This window comes from Schistocerca serialis, chromosome 5 (genome assembly GCF_023864345.2).
Source record: "Schistocerca serialis cubense isolate TAMUIC-IGC-003099 chromosome 5, iqSchSeri2.2, whole genome shotgun sequence".
Taxonomy (NCBI): domain Eukaryota; kingdom Metazoa; phylum Arthropoda; class Insecta; order Orthoptera; family Acrididae; genus Schistocerca; species Schistocerca serialis.
This window is the reverse complement of record NC_064642.1, coordinates 227,127,636-227,149,744: the sequence shown is the minus strand read 5'-3', so window position 1 is coordinate 227,149,744 and position 22,109 is coordinate 227,127,636.

Genomic DNA, 22,109 nt, shown 5'->3' with positions numbered 1-22,109 from the left:
TATCATTCTCTGCCCCTAGTACCGCCACCTTCTAGGACACAGAGAAAAGCAGGACATTGTTAACATTATCTTAGGGCCTCGAAAAAGGCCGACCCTTGGCAACAAAGGGCTCCAGGGTCTACTCCTGTTTTGTAGAGCTTGTCGACGGTGTAGGAGGTGATGGCACGCGTTAGAACACCATGTGACCTCGTGTCAAACTGCTGCTGAGTAAAGTCCCAGATCTCTTTTAAACTAGGTCTGATGTTATTCTAGAGGCATGGGCCGCGTATCAGTACTTGGCTTTACCTTCGCTTCTCCATTCCTCTGATTCACTTAAGGAAACACAACAGGTGCGAAACGATATGTCGGACAATCATTAATCGTACCCACATAACTCATAACAGATGGGAGAGAAGTTTGGCCCTACCTGGACTAAAAGTATTTATGTGTCTTTCCATCATATGTATCTGAACACTTTACGCACTATCTTGCACGGAATTTCGTATTTATTTTACATCATACAACGCTGCCTGTTATTAAGTGGTCGTGATATTTTGTGGAAAATACTGTATAAGTTTGTAAGTCTCCTTTTGCTTTCATATTGTTTATCATGGTGTCGGACAGTTTTAGACCCCTACTACATTTAGTGTCACTGCCATTTTGTTTTAGTTATTTTCGTTTTATTTTCTGTTTATTTGTTTATTTGCAGCTTGGAAACTGAAACATTCTGCAACGAGCTGCAAGTCGCTAAATCCACAATAAGATGTATAGTAATAGTAACAGTAACAGTTAAAAAAAAAAAAAAACGACGAACCACGAACCTCGCCGAGATGGGGTTTGCTTGCATGCTGCAATGATATAGATTCAACGAGAACTTGGGCATTCCTGAACAAGGGTAACAGACTTTTCAATAGTTGCAGGGGCCACAGTCTTGACGATTGACTGCTCTGGCCCTCTAATATCAGTCTGTATTTGCCCTGCTATGCTGGTGCTGCAAACGGCCAAAGGTTAGGGGAAACTACGGCTATTCTCAAAGGCATGCAGCACGACGGTATGGGTAAATGATAATGACCTCCTCTTCGGATAAATATTCCTGAGGTAAAATACTTCTCCATTCGGAATTATGGGCAGGGATTACCTCGGAGAACACCGTCGTCAGGAAAATCGAACCTGACATTCTACAGATCATAGCGTGGAATCTTACATTCCTTAATCGTGTAAGTAGGTTAGAAAAATCCAAAAAGGAAATGGATAGATTGATGTTGTGAAATTAGATGTTGTGACTATTAGAGAAGCCCGGTGACAGTGTCAGCATGACTTTTTGGAAGGTGAATAAAGGACTACAAATACAAAACCAAATAGTGTAACGCGGGAGTAGGTTTCATAACGAATATGAAAATGGGGATTAGGGAAAGTTACTATGAACATCATACCGAGCGAGGTGGCGCAGTGGTTAGACACTGGACTCGCATTCGGGAGGACGAAGGTTCAATCCCGCGTCCGGCCATCCTGATTTAGGTTTTCCGTGATTTCCCTAAATCGCTCCAGGCTAATGCCGGGATGGTTCCTCTGAAAGGGCACGACCGACTTCTTTCCCCATCCTTCCCTAATCCGATGAGACCGATGACCACGCTGTCTGGTCTCCTTCCCCAAACAACCAACCAACCTATGAACATCATAGTAATTGTATCATTGTAGCCAAGACGGACACGAAGCCCAGACGCATCACCAAATTTTAAACTGTAAGACACTTCCAGTGGCAGATGTGGACTCTGCCAATAACACATTGGTAATGAACTGGAGATTAAAACTTCATAAACTGCAAAAAGGTAGGAATTGAAGGAGATGGGACCTGGATAATTTGAAAGAACCATAGGTGATTCAGAATTTCAGAGGGGGCATTGATCGCCAATAACAGGTGAATGGAATAGAGTAAAATGCGAATGGTCAACCAGAGAGGTGAAATAGGCAAGGCAGCATAGGATCAAATACGTAAAAAGACAAGGCCTTCTAGAAATACTTGAATGTCGTAGGAGATTTAAAATTTAATTGATGATAGGAGAAAATATAAAAATGGGTCAAATGAAGCAAGCGAAAGGGAATACCTGAAGCCTAAAAAATATGACTGAAAGCAGCTGCAAAATGGCTAAGCAGGAATGGCTAGAGAACGAATGCAAGTCCTCAGAATGATGTATAACTAGAGGAAAGACAATGACAACAGGAAAATTAAAGACAGCTTTGGAGGAATGAGAAGATACTGTAAGAATATCAAGAGCTCAAATGGAGAGAAAGGAAAGATGGGGTAGCTGAAAGGTGGAAGGAGTGTATAGAGAAAGTAAACAAAGGATATGAACTTGAAGGGAATATTATAGAAAGGGAAACGCAGTAGAATAGGATGAGATGGGAGATATGGTACTACGAGAAGAATTTGACAAAACATTGAAGAACCTAAATTTGTACAAGGCCCTTGCTGTAGGTGATATTCCTTTAGAACTACTAATATTCCCGAGAGAGCCAGCCACGAAAAAACTACTGCATCTGGTACGCTAGGAGAATGTTACAGAGGAAATTCCCTCAGACTTAAAGAAGAACGTAATACTTCCAAATCCAAAGAAATCAATTGTGAATATTACCCAACTATCACTTTAATAAGTCGCCGTTGCAAAATGCTGACAGTAACCACTCACAGAAGAATGGAAAACCTAATAGAAGTCGACCTTGGCGAAGATCTGCTTAGGTTCCAGAGTAGTGAAGAATCACGCGATGCAATACTGACCCTACGACTACTCTCACAAGATGACTTGAAGTATGGCAAACCTATGTTTACAGCACTTGTCAACTTAGTGAAAGCATTCGAGAATGTTGACATACTCTTCGGAGTTCTGAAGGGAGCAGGATTTAAATACAAGAGCGAAAGGTTATATACAACTTATATAGAAACAGGCGACATTTGTACTGGTCATAGCTCATGAAAGAGTCGCATGTCATTCAGTCTGTACAATGTGCAAGCGGTAAAGGAAACCAAAGAAAAATTTGAAGCATGAATTCAAATTCAGCGAGAAGAAATAAAAACATCAAAGTTTGTTCATGATACTGTAATTCTGTGGGAGACAGAAAAGGACTAGAAAAGCAGTTGAACAGAATGGACAGTGTCTTGAAACGAGAACATAGCATCAGCACCAACAAACTAAAAACAAGGGTAATGGAATTTAGTCGAATTAAATCAGGCGATGCTGAAGGAATCAGATTTGGTAATGAGATCGTAAAAGTAGTAAATGAGTTTTGCTATGAAAGGCAGTAAAATAAATGACGATGGCCGAAGTAGAATGGATATGAAATGTGGACTGGAGAGGAAAGAAAAGTGCTTCCAAAGAAGTGAAACGTTGAAGATATGTATTTCAGACAAGAAGAGAATAGAAAATTTTTACATTTGGTGCTATTCAAGAATGAGGAAGATTAGATGGATAAATCGTGTGGGTAATGAGGAAGTTCTGAATCAAATTAGGTAGAAAAGATAATTGTGGTGTGACCAAAAGAAGGGATCGGTTGGCAGGACAAATTCTGAGACCAAGGAATCCTATGTTTGGTATTGGTGGGAAGCGTGATGGTTAAAAGTTGTTGGGTGAGACTAATAGTTCAGCACACTAAGGTCAAACGGTTGTATACTGCAGCAGTTATTCGGAAATGAAATGGCTTTCACAGAATACAGTAAGAAGGAAAACTGTACCAAACCAGTCTTGGACTGAAGACCACAACAAGAACAACAATCTTAATCAAAAACAATAATGGTGGACGTAATAAGTGTCGTAACACTTTTAAAACAACGATAAACTAGACGACAGTAGCTGAAAACTTAGATCGATTATATACATTATGTTTCGTAAGGTACTACAAGTCTAAGTAACTGATAGCGTTGCAGGGGATAGCGCATGAAGTGCTCATGTATGTGGGTGAAATAGAGGTAAATTAACTGATTCTTGCAGAAGGATGAATGTTTTCCCAGTTGTTCTTTGGAAGTGCTGGATCTGATAGTAGTTATAATATCTGAAAGGTGATTGATGCAGCCAGAGATGAGAGACTCTATTCACAACCTTGAGTAAACCACTACCACAATTATTATGTCTGAACTTTTGAGTAATAGAACTCAATATGCTACACTGGACAGCAAATATTCGATAGAAACGAAAAGAAATCTGTTATGTCCGAAAAGGTCAGTATTCTTAGTATAGATGAATGTTTTGTCAGATAGAATCAGCTGCACTATCAGAATGTTCACTCACGATGTTAGTGTATAGAGAAGAGTATCGTCGTTGTACGATACCAAGAAGCTGCGGAAAGGCTTCGACATAACTTACACGTGGTGTAATAAATGAGTCGTCAATTTAAATGCGGACAATTAAAGACATTTTCCGTACCAAAGAGAGGATGGGAAATTTATTCCAATTTAGAATTAGTGGAGAGCATCTAGAGCACCATATCCCATTTATTTGGTCAAGGTTAATACCGAGAAGCGTTATGAAATAAAAGAACATATAAAATCAATAGTACGGAAAGCGAACGGAAGACAGATTTATGAAAATCGTTTGGGAATGGTACTGAGAAAGTACACCGAATCGCTAAAAGAAATTGCATAGAAGAAGCTGGAACACCGAGTTCTCGAGTAGTGTTCCGGCCTCTGGAGTCTGTGGCAAGTAGGCATGAGAGCAGATGTATAACGAGTTCACAGACGCGATGCTAGGATCGTAACAAGACGATAAACCCCACACGGAGTGTCACAGATATGATGGGGGAAACCTTCTTGGGTAAATTAAGAGAACTGAAGTGCGGGGAAAGAGTGTAACAGTTTTGCTGCCACGTGTGCTGCGTACGTCTCGAATTAGGAGCATGAGAGTAAGTGTGATTAAGGCAGTTGTAGATGCTTGTAAACATCTTTCTCTCGCTGAAGATACGTGTATAGTAGGATAAGAATTCACTGACATTGGCTCAATGTACTCTCCACCACACACTGCACAGTGTTTTCTTAGGATCATTCACGTACTTGTAGATCCAGCAAACATAGCAACTAGAAAAGTCATAGGGTGTGTATGATCGCCAGCCCAGTAAGTAGTGCAGGATTTGGTGAGTGTGTAATGGGCTCTTATGACGGATGCTCGTGACCTCAGATAATGTCGTCTGAATTCAAATGAAAGGCTTTTGCTTCTCTCCCGCTGTTGTTTTCGGAACTGTAATCTCCTATAACATCTGAGCGAGGGAGTTCCATTGAAGGGGACATTTAGTGCCTAGAAACATTCAGTGCCTAGAACAAAGGCTCTGCTTTGTCCAGTAAAGATAAGAAAAAGGCCCGAACCAGATGGAAGTATGGGTACAACAACAATTCAAAATTATTTCGAATATGGCGAGAAAGCGATCTGAAGAGTTTTTTTCTTTAGAACTGTAATGGTGTATTTCTGGAACCAAATTATTTGAGATAGCACTGTACTAAGTAATCAACTATGAGTAAAGTGATATTTTGACTTGCATATTTGACGTAGGACTATGCTGACAAGTAAATTACCGGAGCACAATTTCCAAAGGTGTGCTCCACGGAATGAGAGTTCTGTTTCCATTGAATCACAGTTTGTAATTACAGGGTATTTCAAAAATGACCGGTATATTTGAAACGGCAATAAAAACTAAACGAGCAGCGATAGAAATACACCGTTTGTTGCAATATGCTTGGGACAACAGTACATTTTCAGGCGGACAAACTTTCGAAATTACAGTAGTTACAATTTTCAACAACAGATGGCGCTGCAAGTGATGTGAAAGATATAGAAGACAACGCAGTCTGTGGGTGCGCCATTCTGTACGTCGTCTTTCTGCTGTAAGCGTGTGCTGTTCACAACATGCAAGTGTGCTGTAGACAACATGGTTTATTCCTTAGAACAGAGGATTTTTCTGGTGTTGGAATTCCACCGCCTAGAACACAGTGTTGTTGCAACAAGACGAAGTTATCAACGGAGGTTTAATGTAACCAAAGGACCGAAAAGCGATACAATAAAGGATCTGTTTGAAAAATTTCAACGGACTGGGAACGTGACGGATGAACGTGCTGGAAAGGTAGGGCGACCACGTACGGCAACCACAGAGGGCAACACACAGCTAGTGCAGCAGGTGATCCAACAGCGGCCTCGGGTTTCCCTTCGCCATGTTGCAGCTGCGGTCCAAACGACGCCATCGTCCACGTATCGTCTCACGCGCCAGAGTTTGCACCTCTATCCATACAAAATTGAAACGCGGCAACCCCTCAGCGCCGCTACTATTGCTGCACGAGAGACATTCGCTAACGATATAGTGCACAGGATTGATGACGGCGATATGTATGTGGGCAGCATTTGGTTTACTGACGAAGCTTATTTTTACCTGGACGGCTTCGTCAATTAATAGAACTGGCGCATATGGGGAACCGAAAAGCCCCATGTAGCAGTCCCATCGTCCCTGCATCCTCAAAAAGTACTGGTCTGGGCCGCCATTTCTTCCAAAGGAATCATTGGCCCATTTTTCAGATCCGAAACGATTACTGCATCACGCTATCTGGACATTCTTCGTGTATTTGTGGCGGTACAAACTGCCTGAGACGACGCTGCGAACACCTCGTGGTTTATGCAAGATGGTGCCCGGCCACATCACACGGCCGACGTCTTTAATTTCCTGAATGAATATTTCGATGATCGTGTGATTGCTTTGGGCTATCCGAAACACACAGGAGGCGGCGTTGATTGGCCTCCCTATTCGCCAGACATGAACCCCTGTGACTTCTTTCTGTGGGGACACTTGAAAGACCAGGTGTACTGCCAGAATCCAGAAACAATTGAATAGCTGAAGCAGTACATCTCATCTGCATGTGAAGCCATTCCGCCAGACACGTTGTCAAAGGTTTCGGGTAATTTCATTCAGAGACTACGCCATATTATTGCTACGCATGGTGGATATGTGGAAAATATCGTACTATAGAGTTTCCCAGACCGCAGTGCCATCTGTTGTTGAAATTTGTAACTACTGTAATTTCGAAAGTTTGTCTGCCTGAAAATGTACTGTTGTCCCAAGCATATTGCAACAAACGGTGTATTTCTATCGCTGCTCGTTTAGTTTCTATTGCCGTTTCGAATATACCGGTCATTTTTGAAACACCCTGTATTTGAATGAATTGGGTTTGCTGAAGAAGGAGATACTGGTGACGTTTACATATAGATATAGTTGTTACCCTACTAAAATACGAAATTGAAAAATAATCGCCGGCCGGGTGTGGTCGAGCGGTTCTAGGCAGTACGGTCTGGAATCGCGAGACCGCTACGGTCGCAGGTTCGAATCCTGCCTCGGGCATGGATGTGTGTGATGTCCTTAGGTTAGTTAGGTTTAAGTAGTTCTAAGTTCTAGGGGACTGATGACCTCAGCAGTTAAGTCCCATAGTGCTCAGAGCCATTTGAACCATTTTTTTTAAAAATAATCCGCAGAAAATTTTTGGCGTGATTGTTGTTGCCAGCATTAAAGTTTAACTGAATGTATGTTTATAAGGAAGCTAACGATTTAATGTGGCTCTATTAATTAATTAATTAATTAATTTATTAATTAATTAGTAATTAGATTATAACCATTTATTTGCATTGTATTGCCGGTAGCGAGTAGTCTGAAACCGTGCATTACCTGCAGTGTACCCATCACCCTGATATGTGATGTAATCATAATTGTGTAGCACAACCTGTTCACGTTACCACATTACAGCTGTGATTTAATCAATGAAATGGATCACCACCCTGTAGTGCCTATTACAGTGAGGTGCCAAAGATTATGGGATAACTCTTAATATCGTGTCGGACCTCCTATTGCCTGGCGTATTGCAGCAATCCCACGTGACGTGGACTGAAGTCGTTGGAAGTTCCCTGCAGAAATACGAAGCCATGCTGCAGCTTATTTTTTTTTTTTTTTTTTTTTTTTTTTTTTTTTATTGTTCCGTGGGACCACATTTAGGAGAAGTCTCCATGGTCATGGAACGAGTCAATACATGAAATTATAACACGATTGTAGAAACAGATAAAATGAAATATAAGAAACATATTCAGGCGACAAGTCGTTAGTTTAAATAAAGAAAATCAAGAATGTAACACTGGAATTTGCTTAATTTTTTCTCTCTTCCAGGAGCTCCTCGACAGAATAGAAGGAGTGAGCCATGAGGAAACTCTTCAGTTTAGACTTAAAAGTGTTTGGGCTACTGCTAAGATTTTTGAGTTCTTGTGGTAGCTTATTGAAAATGGATGCAGCAGAATACTGCACTCCTTTCTGCACAAGAGTCAAGGAAGTGCATTCCACATGCAGATTTGATTTCTGCCTAGTATTAACTGAGTGAAAGCTGCTAACTCTTGGGAATAAGCTAATGTTGCTAACAACAAACGACATTAACGAAAATACATACTGCGAGGGCAATGTCAAAATTCCCAGACTATTGAATAGGGGTCGACAAGAGGTTTTCGAACTTACACCATACATAGCTCGAACAGCCCGTTTTTGAGCCAAAAATACCCTTTTTGAATCAGAAGAATTACCCCAAAAAATAATACCATATGACATAAGCGTATGAAAATATGCGAAGTATACTACTTTTCGTGTTGAAATGTCACTTATTTCAGATACTGTTCTAATGGTAAATAAAGCGGCATTTAGTTTCTGAACAAGATCCTGAACATGGGCTTTCCACAACAGCTTACTATCTATCCGTACGCCTAGGAACTTGAGCTGTTCCGTTTCGCTTATAACATGCCCATTCTGTCTGATTAAATGTCAGTTCTTGTTGAATTGTGGGTTAGAAACTGTAAAAACTGAGTCTTACTGTGATTTAGCATCAAATTATTTTCCACAAGCCACGAACTTATATCACGAACTACATTATTTGATAATGTTTCAATATTACACACAAGATCCTTCACTACCAAGGTGGTGTCATCAGCAAACAGAAATATTTTTGAATAACCTGTAATACTAGAAGGCATATCATTTACATAAATAAGGAACAGCAGTGGCCCCAGCACCGACCCTTGGGGAACGCCCCATTTAACAGTGCCCCATTGGGACTGAACATCATTACCACTCTCAATATTGCGGAGGATTACCTTCTGCTTTCTGTTCTTAAAGTAGGAGGCGAACCAATTGTAAGCTACTCCCCTTACTCCATAATGTTCCAACTTCTGCAGTAATATTTTGTGGTCAACACAGTCAAAAGCCTTCGTTAAATCAAAGAAAACACCTAACGTTCGCAACCTTTTATTTAATCCGTCCAAAACCTCACAGAGAAAAGAGACTATAGCATTTTCAGTTGTTAAGCCATTTCTAAAACCAAACTGTACATTTGACAGCAAATTATGTGAATTTAAATGCTGCAGTAACCTTGTATATACAACCCTCTCGATAATTTTAGCAAACACCGATGGCATAGAAATAGGTCTATAATTGTCAACATTATCCCTGTCTCCCTTTTTATAAATTGGCTTCACTAACGAGTACTTTAATCGGTCAGGAAACCGACCACTCCTAAAGGAAAAGTTACAGATATGGCTAAGTACTGAGCTAACATACGTGGAACAATACTTCAGTATTCTGCTAGATACCCCGTCATATTCATGAGAGTTCTTGGTCTTTAGTGATTTAATTTTTAACTCAATCTCCCTCTTGTCAGTATCATGGAGGAGCATTTCAGGTAACAGTCTCGGAACACTTTTTTCTAAGAGCGCTATATGATTCCCTGTTGGGACTAGGTTTCTATTTAGTTCACCTGCTATATTCAGAAAGTGATTATTAAGTACTGTACATATATGCGACTTATCAGTAACACGGACATCCCCACTACGCACTGATTCTATATTCTCGACCTGTCTCTGCAGACCAGCCACTTCCTTTACGACTGACCATATGGTTTTAATTTTATCCTGAGACTTAGCTATTCTATCTGCATACCACATACTTTTTGCCTTCCTAATAACTTTTTTAAGCACCTTACAATACTGTTTGTAATGGGCTGCTGCATTTAGATTTTGACTGTTTCTAACGTTTTGATATAATTGCCACTTTGTTCTACAAGATATTCTTATCCCTTTAGTCAGCCACCCAGGCTGCCTGTTTGTGCTAGTACCCTGTTTTGAACGTTCTAACGGAAAACAACTTTCAAAGAGCACGAGAAAAGTCTTGAGGAAAGCATTATATTTATCGTCTACTGTATCAGCACTATAAACATCTTGCCACTCTTGTTCCTTGATAAGGTTTACAAAAGTCTGTACAGCAACTGGATCAGCTTTCCTAAGAAGTTGGTAACTATATTTAACATGTGTTGCAGCACAAAAATCTTTTAGACTTAAAATTTGTGCATCATGATCTGAAAGGCCATTCACCTTTTTGCTAACAGAATGCCCTTCTAATAATGACGAATGAACAAAAATATTGTCTATGGTTGTTCTACTGTTCCCTTGCACTCTCGTTGGAAAGAATACGGTTTGCATAAGATTATATGAATTAAGGAGGTCTACCAGCATCCTTTTCCTTGCACAATCACTTATACAATTAATATTGAAGTCACCACATATAACTAACTTTTTGTATTTCCTATAAAGTGAACCAAGAACCTCCTCTAGCTTTAGCAAAAAAGTTGTGAAATCGGAGTCTGGGGATCTATAAATAACAACAGTAAGAAGTTTAGCTCCACTAAATTTAACCACACCTGCACAACACTCAAACACCTTTTCAGTGCAGTACTTTGAAACATCAATTGACTCAAATGGGATACCGTTTTTCACATACATGGCTACTCCACCACACCGCAAAGAGCTCCTAGAAAAGCTGCCAGCCAACTTGCATCCTGGTAAAGGAAGCCTCTGAATTATCTCCTTATTTAAGAAGTGTTCAGATATACCAATAATTTCAGAGTCAACATCTATAAGCAGTTCACTAACTTTATCTCTAATACCTTGTATATTTTGATGAAATATACTAATTCCCTCATTAATCGGATACCCAAGCTTTGTAGAAAGTGGTTTCTTTGTTAGAGAGACTTCCCTTAAGCAGGAATACCTATCAGCTGACTTCAATCTAAAAAAGGTACAGCTCTAACACCCACAACTACCGGAATTTTCCCATGAGTGATCCCACCACCCCCACCTATGCTGTCACCTATAAGTTTTGCCAACCTCCCCTTCCCATACCTGTTGAGGTGCAGGCCATGTCTAGTGAAACCCGTCCTACTGATAGACTCCACCGACACCACTGAAATGTGACTCATGTCTTCCGTTATCTGCGCACCCCCAAGTCTCATGTTATTACGCCTGACGGCTGTATTAAGATGAGGCCGATCGTGACGCTGAAACAGTTCCACGAAATGCACATTCGTGTTGCCAGTCTGAGTGGCTATCTTTTCCAGGTCACCATCTATGTCATACTCCCCATCCCTATCAATACTATTACCAGCCCCACCCACAATCACTACCTGATCCTCTTTAGTAAAATCCCTACATAACCCCCCTATGTTAAAAGTCACCTGAGCCAATCCTGCGCAAAAGAGACCACCCGATTATGTCCCCTAAATGTTCGATGACATTTATGTCGTCCGATCTCGGTGGCCAAATAATTCCCTCGAAATTTCCAGAATGTTCTTGAAACCAGTCTTGAACCGTTGTGGTCCGGTGACAAGATACTTTGTCATCCATAAAAATTCCATCTTGATTTAGGAACATGAAGGTCACGGATAGCTGCAAATTGTCTCATTTGGATCAGTTGGACCAGAGGACCCGATCCAATCCATGTAAACACAGTCCACACCAATATGGAGCCACCTCCATCTTCCACAGTGTCCTGTTGACAACTTCCATGGCTTCGTGGGGTCTGCGCCACAATCGAAACCTACCATCATATATTACCAACTGAAATCGAGACTCATCTGACCAATCCAAGGTTTTCAACAGTCTATTCTCCAAACGTTATGATCATGATCCCAGGAGGGCTGCAAGAGATTCTGTGCTATTACCAAAGGCACTCAGGCCGGTCGTCTGTCGCCGTAATGCATTAAATCCAAATTTCGCTGCACTGGCCGAACGAAAAAGTTCGTCGTACGTCCCACATTGATTTATGCGGTTATTTCACGCAGTGTTGCTTGCCAGTTAGTTCTGATATACGCTAACGCCAGTGCACTCTGTCGCCAGTTGTAGGCCGTCGGCTACCGCGTTGCTGTAGTGCGAAATTTGGTATTCTCGCCACATTCTTGGCACTTCGGTTCTCGGAATATTAAATTCCCTAACGATTTCCGAAAGGGATGCCCTTGCGTCTAGCTCCAACTACCATTCCGTGTTCGAAGTCTGTTAATCACCGTCATGAGGCCATAATCACGATGGAAACTTTTCACATGAATCACCGGAGTTCAAACAATAGAGCGGCCAATTAGCTGCACTTTTATATCTTGTGTACGCTTTACTACCGTCATCTGCATATGTGCATATCGTTACCCGATGACTTTAGTCAGCTTAATGTATGTCACAATGAACTGCATGTCTTCTCTTCTTCCAATATATTTTAGTATAATGGGTTATCCTGGCATGGGATGCCACAGTGAAAGTTAACCCGTTGTGCAGACTATTAAAAAATAATTGAGAATGTAGTAAAATTTAACAACATTTATTTTTCATAAGATATAAATTACAGTTATTGATAGAATACTGTAAACAACTAACAGTTGGATTAAGAGAACAATGGACAAGGATCTTGGGTGGTAGACGTGAGTCAAGGACTCTGGCCCTAAAAATGTGGATAATGCAATCTGAATTGATCTGACGCTGAGCAGACCTTGATTGATAATCTACAGACGTTTCTCAATATAGGTGCAGCTGAGAGCAAGTAGCGATTGAGATTTGTACGCTCTGACAAGGCTGGAGCAGTAGTACGTTACCCTGTTTTCTTTGTGTGGTGATGTAAATTGCAGCTGGCGAGAAGTGCACGGTGGTGGAAATAAATGGAGGCGGCACTTGTGAATCGGACGTGGCCACTAAAGAAATGCAAAACATCTCACGGTCTAGCGATCAGGCAGATGGATCGCAATTCACTCTCTACTGGAGCCCTGGAATCACGGTAGATTTCAGTGTGTTCCACACTCGGTCGCTGGTCATACCATGGACATATTTGGCTCACTTATACGATAAATGCGTACCAGGTTACAAAACGTTGATATTGGTAAACCAAAAACGAGTAAGTGTGCCCTCAGCAAATGAGTTGTCCGAGATGTTTGAAGTCACACTGTCGGTACAGTAAGAACTTCATAACAGGCTCTCCAGTCTAATTAGCTGCAAGTGAAGTCAGTTTCGGGACAGGACCCAAGGATCAACCACACATGTCAGAGCTTCCACCAGAAGCTGCTTCCGGACTGAAGTCAAAACCCGAGTGCCTCACACCTCTCCAGATAAATAATTCTGTTTCCCTACAAAGTGAACGACACCACTTACACCCCCATCTTGAGCCAACCACAGGACTTTAGAGGTGCTAAATCTCCCCTCCTACACGACAGCAAAAACCCATGTCGAACCAGCACAAGAGTTAAGAAACCAGCATCTCTGGGAAAAAAAGATACTGCGAATCACTGGCTGTTTTAAGTGTTGAAGGAGAGAGAAGATTTTTCCCCAAAGTCATGTCACTTCCCACGGCAACAAGTGAACAGATACAATCTTACACATCTTTATCTAATTCGCCTGTGCCTTGGAGCTTGTGAATACTAGCTATGAGGTGTAATAAAGATTATACCTCTAAACGTTTCTCAGATGACAGAGTTTCTTGGTGGCCAATGGAAGTGGGTCACAGTCCTATTTGCAGTATCAGCGAACACAAAAGCTTGTGAATTTTTATTACCCAAGACTCGGCACACAAAGCCCGGTTTAAGACTCCTCTGTGTGGACATGTCCCTTCAGTCTGTCAGCCTCAGCCCAGCCTTTCGCTTGTGTCCCAGCAGGTAGCTCGGCATTGTTCTGCTGGAGACCTGTCCCAACTACGGGCTGCTCTGTCTGCCCTGTATGACAGTGGACCTGGCCAGGAAGATTTACAAAGGTGTGGGCCTTGCCACCAATTGCTTTTAACTCCCAACACGCCGTGTCTATGAACTAAGAACTATAAAAATACCAAATGCTTTTGGTGCCCTACCAGGCCCATCAACTTCCGCTCAGACCATTAACTTTCTAGAGTCTCGCTAAAGGTACGTATGGTTGTAACAAAATCTGTAATAATTTTCCAAACACAAAAAATTGGTGGGAGGGTAGCTTGTCTCTCAACAGTGTGCTATAAACTGGGAATTGGACGAGTACATTGGATTCACTTACTAACATCCACACAAGAAAATGTACTTGGTGTGTATGGTACCAACTAAATCGACGATGTAGGAGCAAAATTAAGGTGCTGTGAAAACTATGTGAGATTGTGATGGAGCAACACCAACATATACCAGTCCACTGTACATCGATACGTGTGAGCTCGTTAGTTTTGGACATAGCATCATCTTTGTTGTGTGTGTAATATGGCAGCGCACATTTACGCTTAAGACCTCGCTAAGAAACGAAATTTACCGATCTGTGATCTCTTCATATACATATCAAACAGCTTTGAACATTGTGTATTGTTCCGAATTCTTTCTATGTGCAGTATTCAGAACACCTGAAATGCTTATGATTATTGACGTCACCGATCCTGTCACTGCAAGAAAAAAATAATTTTATAATCTTGCCATTGGTGTGGAAGCTTGCGTGCCTCAGTGATACAGATAGCTGTACTGTAGGTGCAACCACAATGGAGGGGTATCTGTAGTGAGGCGAGACAAACGTGTGGTTCCTGAAAAGGGGAAGCAGCCGTATCAGTAGTTGCAGGGGCAACAGTCTGGACGATTGACTGATCTGGTCTAGTAACATTAACCAGAACAGCATTGCAGTGCTGTGACTTCGAAAGGCTGAAAGCAAGGGGAAACTACTGCTGAAATTTTTCCTGAGAGCATGCAGCTTTACTGTATGGTTAAATCATGATGGTGTCCTCTTGGGTAAAATATTACAGACGTAAAATAGTTCCCCATTCAGATCTCCATGAGGGGGGTGGGGTACTACTCAAGAGTACGTCGTTATCAGAAGAAAGAAAATTGGCGTTCTACATATCGGAGCGTGGTATGTCAGATTCCTTAATCGGGCAGGCACGTTAGAATATTTAAAAAGGGAAATGGATAGGTTAAAGATAGATATATTGGCAATTAGTGAAAATTGGTGGCAGGAGGAACAAGACTTGTGGTCAGGTGGATATAGAGTTATAAATAAAAAATCAAATAGGGGTAATGTAGGAGTATGTTTAATAATGAATAACAAAGTAGGGATGTCGATTCGCTGCTACAAACAGCATAGTGAACGCATTATTGTAGCAAAGATAGACACGAAGCCAACGCCGTCCACAGTAGTAGAAATTTATACGCCAAATAGCTCTGCAGATGCCAAAGAGACTGATGAAATGTTTGACAATGAGATAAAAGAAATTATTCAGATAGTGGAGGAATACGAAAATTTAATAGTCATGGATGACTGGAATTCGATAGTAAAAAAAGGAAGAGAAGGAAACGTAGTAGGTGAATGTGGAATGGGTGTAAGGAATGCCTGGTAGTATTTAGCACAGAGCATAACTTAATCATAGCTAACACTTGGTTCAAGAATCACGAAAGAAGGTTGTATTCGTGGAAGAGGCCGGAGACACTGGAAGGTTTCAGATAGATTATGTAATGGGAAGACAGAGATTTGGGAACCAGGTTTTAAATAATAAGACATTTGCAGGGGCAGATGTGCACTTTGACCGCAATCTATTGGTTATGAACTGTAGATTAAAACTGTAGAAACTCCAGAAAGTTGGGAATTTACGGAAACGAGACCTGGATAAACTGAAAGAACTATAGGTTGTAGAGAGTTACAAAGTGAGCATTAGGGAACGATTGAAAATAACGGGATGAAATAGTGAAGACAGTAGAGGATCAAATAGGTAACAAGACGAAGGCCAGTAGATATCCTTGGGTAACAGAAGATATATGGAATTTAATTGATGAAAGGAGAAAATATAAAAACGCATTAAATAGCTAAGCAGGGATGGCTAGAGGGCAAATGTACGGATGTTGAGGTATATATCATTAGGGGTAAGATAGATACTGCCTACAAGAAAATTAAAGAGACCTTTGGAGAAAAGAGAACCGCTTGTATGAAAATCTAGAGCTCAGAAGGAAAACCAGTTCTAAGCAAAGAAGAGAAATCAGAAAGGTGGAAGAAGTAAATAGAGGGTCTATACAAGAGCAATGTACTTGAGGACAATATAACGGAAATGGAACAGAAAGTAGATGAAGATGAAATGGGAGATATCATAATGTGTGAAGAGTTTTACAGACACTGAAATATCTAAGTCGAAACAAGGCTCTGGGAGTAGACAACATTTCATTAGAAATACTGATAGCCTTCGGAGAGCCAGCCCTGGCAAAACAGTGCTATCTGCTAAGCAAGATGTATGAGAAAGGCGAAATACCCGCAGACTTCAAGAAGAATATAGTATTTCCAAATCGAAAAAAAGCAGGTGTTGACGGATGCGAAAAATTACCGAACTATCAGTTTAATAAGTCACGGCTGCAAAATACTAACACCAATTCATTACAGGCGAATGGAAAACCTGGTAGAGGCCGAGCTGCGGGCCGGGGAGGGGGGGGGGGGGGGGGTTGGGGGAGGAAAGGAAGTAGGGAGGATCAGTTTGGATTCCGTAGAAATGGTGGGACACGTGAGGCAATACTGACCCTACGACTTATCTTAGAAGATAGATTAAGGAAAGGTAAACCTGTTTCTAGCATTTGTAGACTTAGAGAAAGTTTGGACAATGTTGACTGGAATACTCTCTTTCAAGTTCTGAAGGTGGCAGGGGTCAAATATAGGGAGCGAAGGGCTATTTACAATTTGCACAGAAACCAGATGGCAGTTATAATAGTCGAGGGGCATCAAAGGGAAGGGAGTGAGACATGGTTGTAGCCTATCCACTATGTTATTCAATCTTTATATTGAGCAAGCAGTAAAGGAAACGAAAGAAAAATTCGGAGTAGGTATTAAAATCCATGGAGAAGAAATAAAAAGTTTGAGGTTTGCCGATAACATTGTAATTCTGCCAGTGAGAGCAAAGGACCTGGAAGAACCGTTGAACGGAATGAACAGCGTCTTCAAAGGAGGATGTAAGATGAATATCAACAAAAGCAAGACGAGAATAACGGAATGTAGTCGAATTGAATCGGGTGATGCTGAGGAAATAGCATTAGGAAATGAGACACTAGAAGTAGTAGATGATCTTTGCGCATTTGGGGAGCAAAATAACTGATCGTCGAAGTAGGGAGGATATAAAATGCAGACTGGCAATGGCAAGGAAAGCATTTCTGAGGAAGAGAAATTTGTTAACATCAAGTATAGTGTCAGGAAGTATTTGTATGGAATGTAGCCATGTATGGGAGGGAAACATGGACGATAAATATTTTACACAAGAAGAGAATAGAGCCTTTCGAAAAGTGGTGCTGCAGAAAAAAGCTGAAAATTATATGGGTGGATCACATAACTAATCAGGAGGTACTGAGTAGAATTAGAGAGAAGAGATATTTGTGGCAGAACTTGACTAGAAGACCCTTGATAGGACATGTTCTGAGGCATCAAGGGATCACCCCTTTAGTATTGGAGGACAGCGTGGAGTGCAAAAATCGCAGAGGGAAAACAGGAGATGAATACACTAAGCGGATTCAGAAAGATGTAGGTGGCAGTAGGTTCTGGGAGATGAAGAAGCTTGCACAGGATAGAGTAGCATGGAGAGTTGCATCAAACCAGTCTATGGGCTGAAGACCGCAACAACAGTATGAAGATGATTATCCTAGTCACCGTTAAATCAAGTAAATACTGATTTACTGCTCTCTGTGTAGAGAATATGGCCTTTAATACTGCAAGTCTCATTGCACGTGCTGTAATAGTCGGCCTGGCTGTGCCAGAAATAGGTGCATTACTTATATGTTTCGAATTTCTTATGACCGTAAAATTCACCAGTGAACTAGAAATTTGCTGATGGCAGAGCATTTAAACAAGATGTAAATACTGCTTCATTTTCATTATTTAAACGTGGGAGATAAACACTAAATGACTTTAAATGTTCAGGCTTAATAATTAAGGATTTAGAGCATGTTTTTGTCAGCATAAAACAATTAATTTCTCTTTGGTAAATAAAAATGAATTCAAGTCGCCAAGAATTTCATTATATTTTTATTATTCTCTGAAAATGATGGAACACCAACGCCCTTTATCTAGCGACGATAAGAATTTGAAAGTAATAAGAAGGAAATAAAATTCCCTTCAACTGTTCTTCCATTAATCCAAGTTAATATTTCCGCTTCTAAGAAGGGTAACGAGTCCTCCATGTGGGATTGGCACTAAACGACTTGAGTTCCCGGTAACATACAAGCACTTAGTCAATATTGCCTCTTCTAGGAAAAGGGAACGAGTACCACCTACGCGAGTGGCACTGACTGAGCACACTAACATAAAAACATCCAACCTCTCCGCTAAGTAAAATCAGAGAAGTCTCTGTCAGTAGAAAACCTCTTCCTGTTTTCGCTAGTCGTAAATTACTAAAATAAAACGACAGTATCACGACCGCTGGCCATTTAAGATAGGAACGGCTACTTCTCAGTGGTTCTAAATGGGAATTGAGACGAACTAAAAGCACTTGTAAGTGTCATCGCAATTAAAACAGAAAGCTATCCTCTGATGAGAAATCCGCACAGAGTAACGCCGACTATTCGTAGTATCCTTCATTACTCTCTGCAGTAAGGCACTACTTCCCTGTATACACACACAAACACACACACACACACACACACACACACACACACACACACACACCTGCGACGTTACCTGAATGACACCATTCAAGGACGTTGGAATGGAAGAGCAGGGGCAGAAAATGAACTTCATCGTCTGTCTCCAGCCCTCAAACATTGTGGCTTTTGTTTGTGGGCTTACTTAAAAGACCGCGTGTTTATCCCCACTAAGTCTTAGGCTCTTGACATTACGTCGTTGAAGCTGTGAATTCGATAACGAGAAACCAGCTGCTTCGTTTGTGTCAGGCAAGGAGCCAAGATTTTGGTATATGTCCTATAACTCATGGTGTTCACACTGCATACATAAAAATTTGAACTTTTCTCATTCCAGGAAAGTTGGAATTGAGTTTCTATTTTTCACAGTTCAGAAGCAATAAATATTAGAAAACCGTTCCTTCCTTATTCAAAGCAACGCATATATACGAAGATTGTCGTTATCTATAAAGCAGAACACCAATGACGAACTCTCGGAGTTTGGTCTAAAACAAGAAAAAGAGTTTGACAAAAACGGGATTGAAAATACTCATCTTAAGAGCTATGAGCAGTTTTTCATATTCGCTACTGTGCATGCCACTCTTCTATTGAATAATTGCTTTTATCTGTGAAGGTATGCATTTTAGAGCCAATGTTTACTGGATATTATTATCTCGTTTCGGTTCATAGTACCTTGTTCGAAAACATGTAAATCAAAGAGCTTACAGTACAAGAGTTGTGTTTCACAGTATTGAAGATCAAAATAAGGATTTTATGACCCATATTTGCTAGAAACGTTGTCTTGCTTTGGTTTATCCCGGTACATCTACATCTATATCTACATGGATACTATGCAAATCACATTTAAGTGTCTGGCAGAGAGTTCATCCAACCACCTTCAGAATTCTCTATTATTCCAATCTCATATTGCGCGCGGAAAGAACGAACACATGTCTTTTCGTACGATCTCTGATTTCCCTTATTTTATCGTGGTGATCATTTCTCCCTATGTAGGTCGGTGTCAAAAATATTTATTCCAATCTCATATAGCGCCCGCAAAGAACGAACACATATATCTTTCCGTACGATCTCTGATTTCCCTTATTTTATCGTGGTGATCATTTCTCCCTATGTAGGCCGGTGTCAACAAAATATTTTTGCATTCGGAGGAAAAAGTTGATGACTGCAATTTCGTGGGAAGATTCCGTCGCAAAGAAAAACTCCTTTCTTTTAATGATGTCCTCCTCAAATCCTGTATCATTTCTGTGACACCCTCTCTCATATTTCGCGATAATACGAAAAGTGCTGCCCTTCTTTCAACTTTTTCAATGTACTCCGTCAGTCGTATCTGGTAAGGATCCCACACCACACCGCGCAGCAGTATTCTAAAAGAGGACCGACAAGCGTAGTGTAGGCAGTCTCCTTAGTAGATCTGCTACATTCTCTAAGTGTCCTACCAATAAAACACAGTCTTTGGTTAGCCTTCCACACAATATTTTCTATGTGTTCCCTCCATTTTAAGGTGCTCGCAATTGCAATTCCAAGGTATTTAGTTGAATTTACGGCCTTTAGATTAGACTCATTTATCGTGTAACCGAAGTTCAACGAATTCCATTTAGCAGTCATGTGGATGACCTCATTCGTTATTTAGGGTCAACTGCCAATTTCCACACTATTCACTTACCTTTTATAAATCGTTTTGCAATTTGTTTTGATCTTCTGATGACCTTATTAGTCGACAAACGACAGCGTCGTCTGCAAATAACCCTAGTCGGCTGCTCAGATTGTCTCCCAGATCGTTTATATAGATCAGGAACATTTCTTTAGAAAGCTTTTCGGTGAAATTGGGGTTCACACTGTATACTCCTTTGTCAGAGAGTTTGCAGGACAGGCTATTTTTAAAAAACAGAAAATTTTACTTAGGGTGTAATGATCCTAGCTCCTATCGATGTAGTCTCCTTGACTATCTATACACAGTTGCCAGTGTTTCTGGAGGTCACGGAAGCAAGCGGGGAAACTTTCAACTGTGATAACTGAAAGCTCATTTGTCACAGCCCATTGGATGTGTGCGATATCTTGATGAAGCTTTCTTTCAGAAGCTTTATCACTACTTGAAACAAGGAAAACTCACAAGGCGGGGAGGTCGGGCGAATATTGCAGATGGGGATACCAGTAACAGAATGTCTGGACAGATACTCGGTAACAGATAAAGCAGTATGGGGTCTAGGATTGTCGTGCAGTAGGAACCAGTCCTGAGAAAGCCACAAATTAGGATGGGGGCATAGAATTGCTTGTCTCAGACGTTTCAAGACTTCGATGAAAAGAGTTTGCGTCACTTTTTAACCTGGAGGAACGCATTCATGGTTAACTAATCCTTTACAATAAAAGAATGCGATCAATACGGTCTTTGTTCTCGAAGGTTGACTCTTTTCGATGCTGGTGTTTCAGGGCTCCACGATTCAGCACTTTAACGATTCGTGCGAGGGTCATACTGGTAGCACCAACTTTCATCCCCAGCAATAATTTTTGACAGAAATGTGGGATGACATCTAGCTCTATTCAGTAGTTCAGCAGAAATTCTTCGTCTTTCCTCTTTTTGATAGTCCGTTAATTTGTGATACACTAGTTTTGCATTAAGTTTCTGTTTCCAAAGCTTCGCGTAAAATCTTATGGCTCACATCACAATTGAAAATTAAGTTCTTCTGACATCGCACGCACAGCTGTATGAGGGTCTCCTTGCAATAACTCATTTACAGGCTCCGCGTTTGCACTGTATGTGCTTTACACGGGCGACCAGTTCTGGGATTATCTTGCACTGCATTTCTGCCTTCACGAAACCTTTCGTGCCACTCGGAAACAAGACTTCTTGAAAGTGCCTTCCCTGCATCTACTTGCTTAAACGTTGTTCACGTTTCACTTCAGATTTTCCCGAGATTAACGCTGAACTTAATGTTGACCCTTTGTTCACAATCAGCGTCCATTCTGTCTCCGTAAGTAATGCCCCAAGAATCCAAACAGTGTGTTGCAAAGCACAGCCCTTCCACCTAACGAGTTAGCACGTGAACACAGCCAAGATCATTTCAAGAACGCACGCATACCAAGTAACATACAAACAACAGTTGTTCATTGTTAGTATTGCAGACTCAGATATAAAAATACCAGTTCTGGATGCTTTCTGACAGAGGGAGTACATAAATCCTTGTAGTAA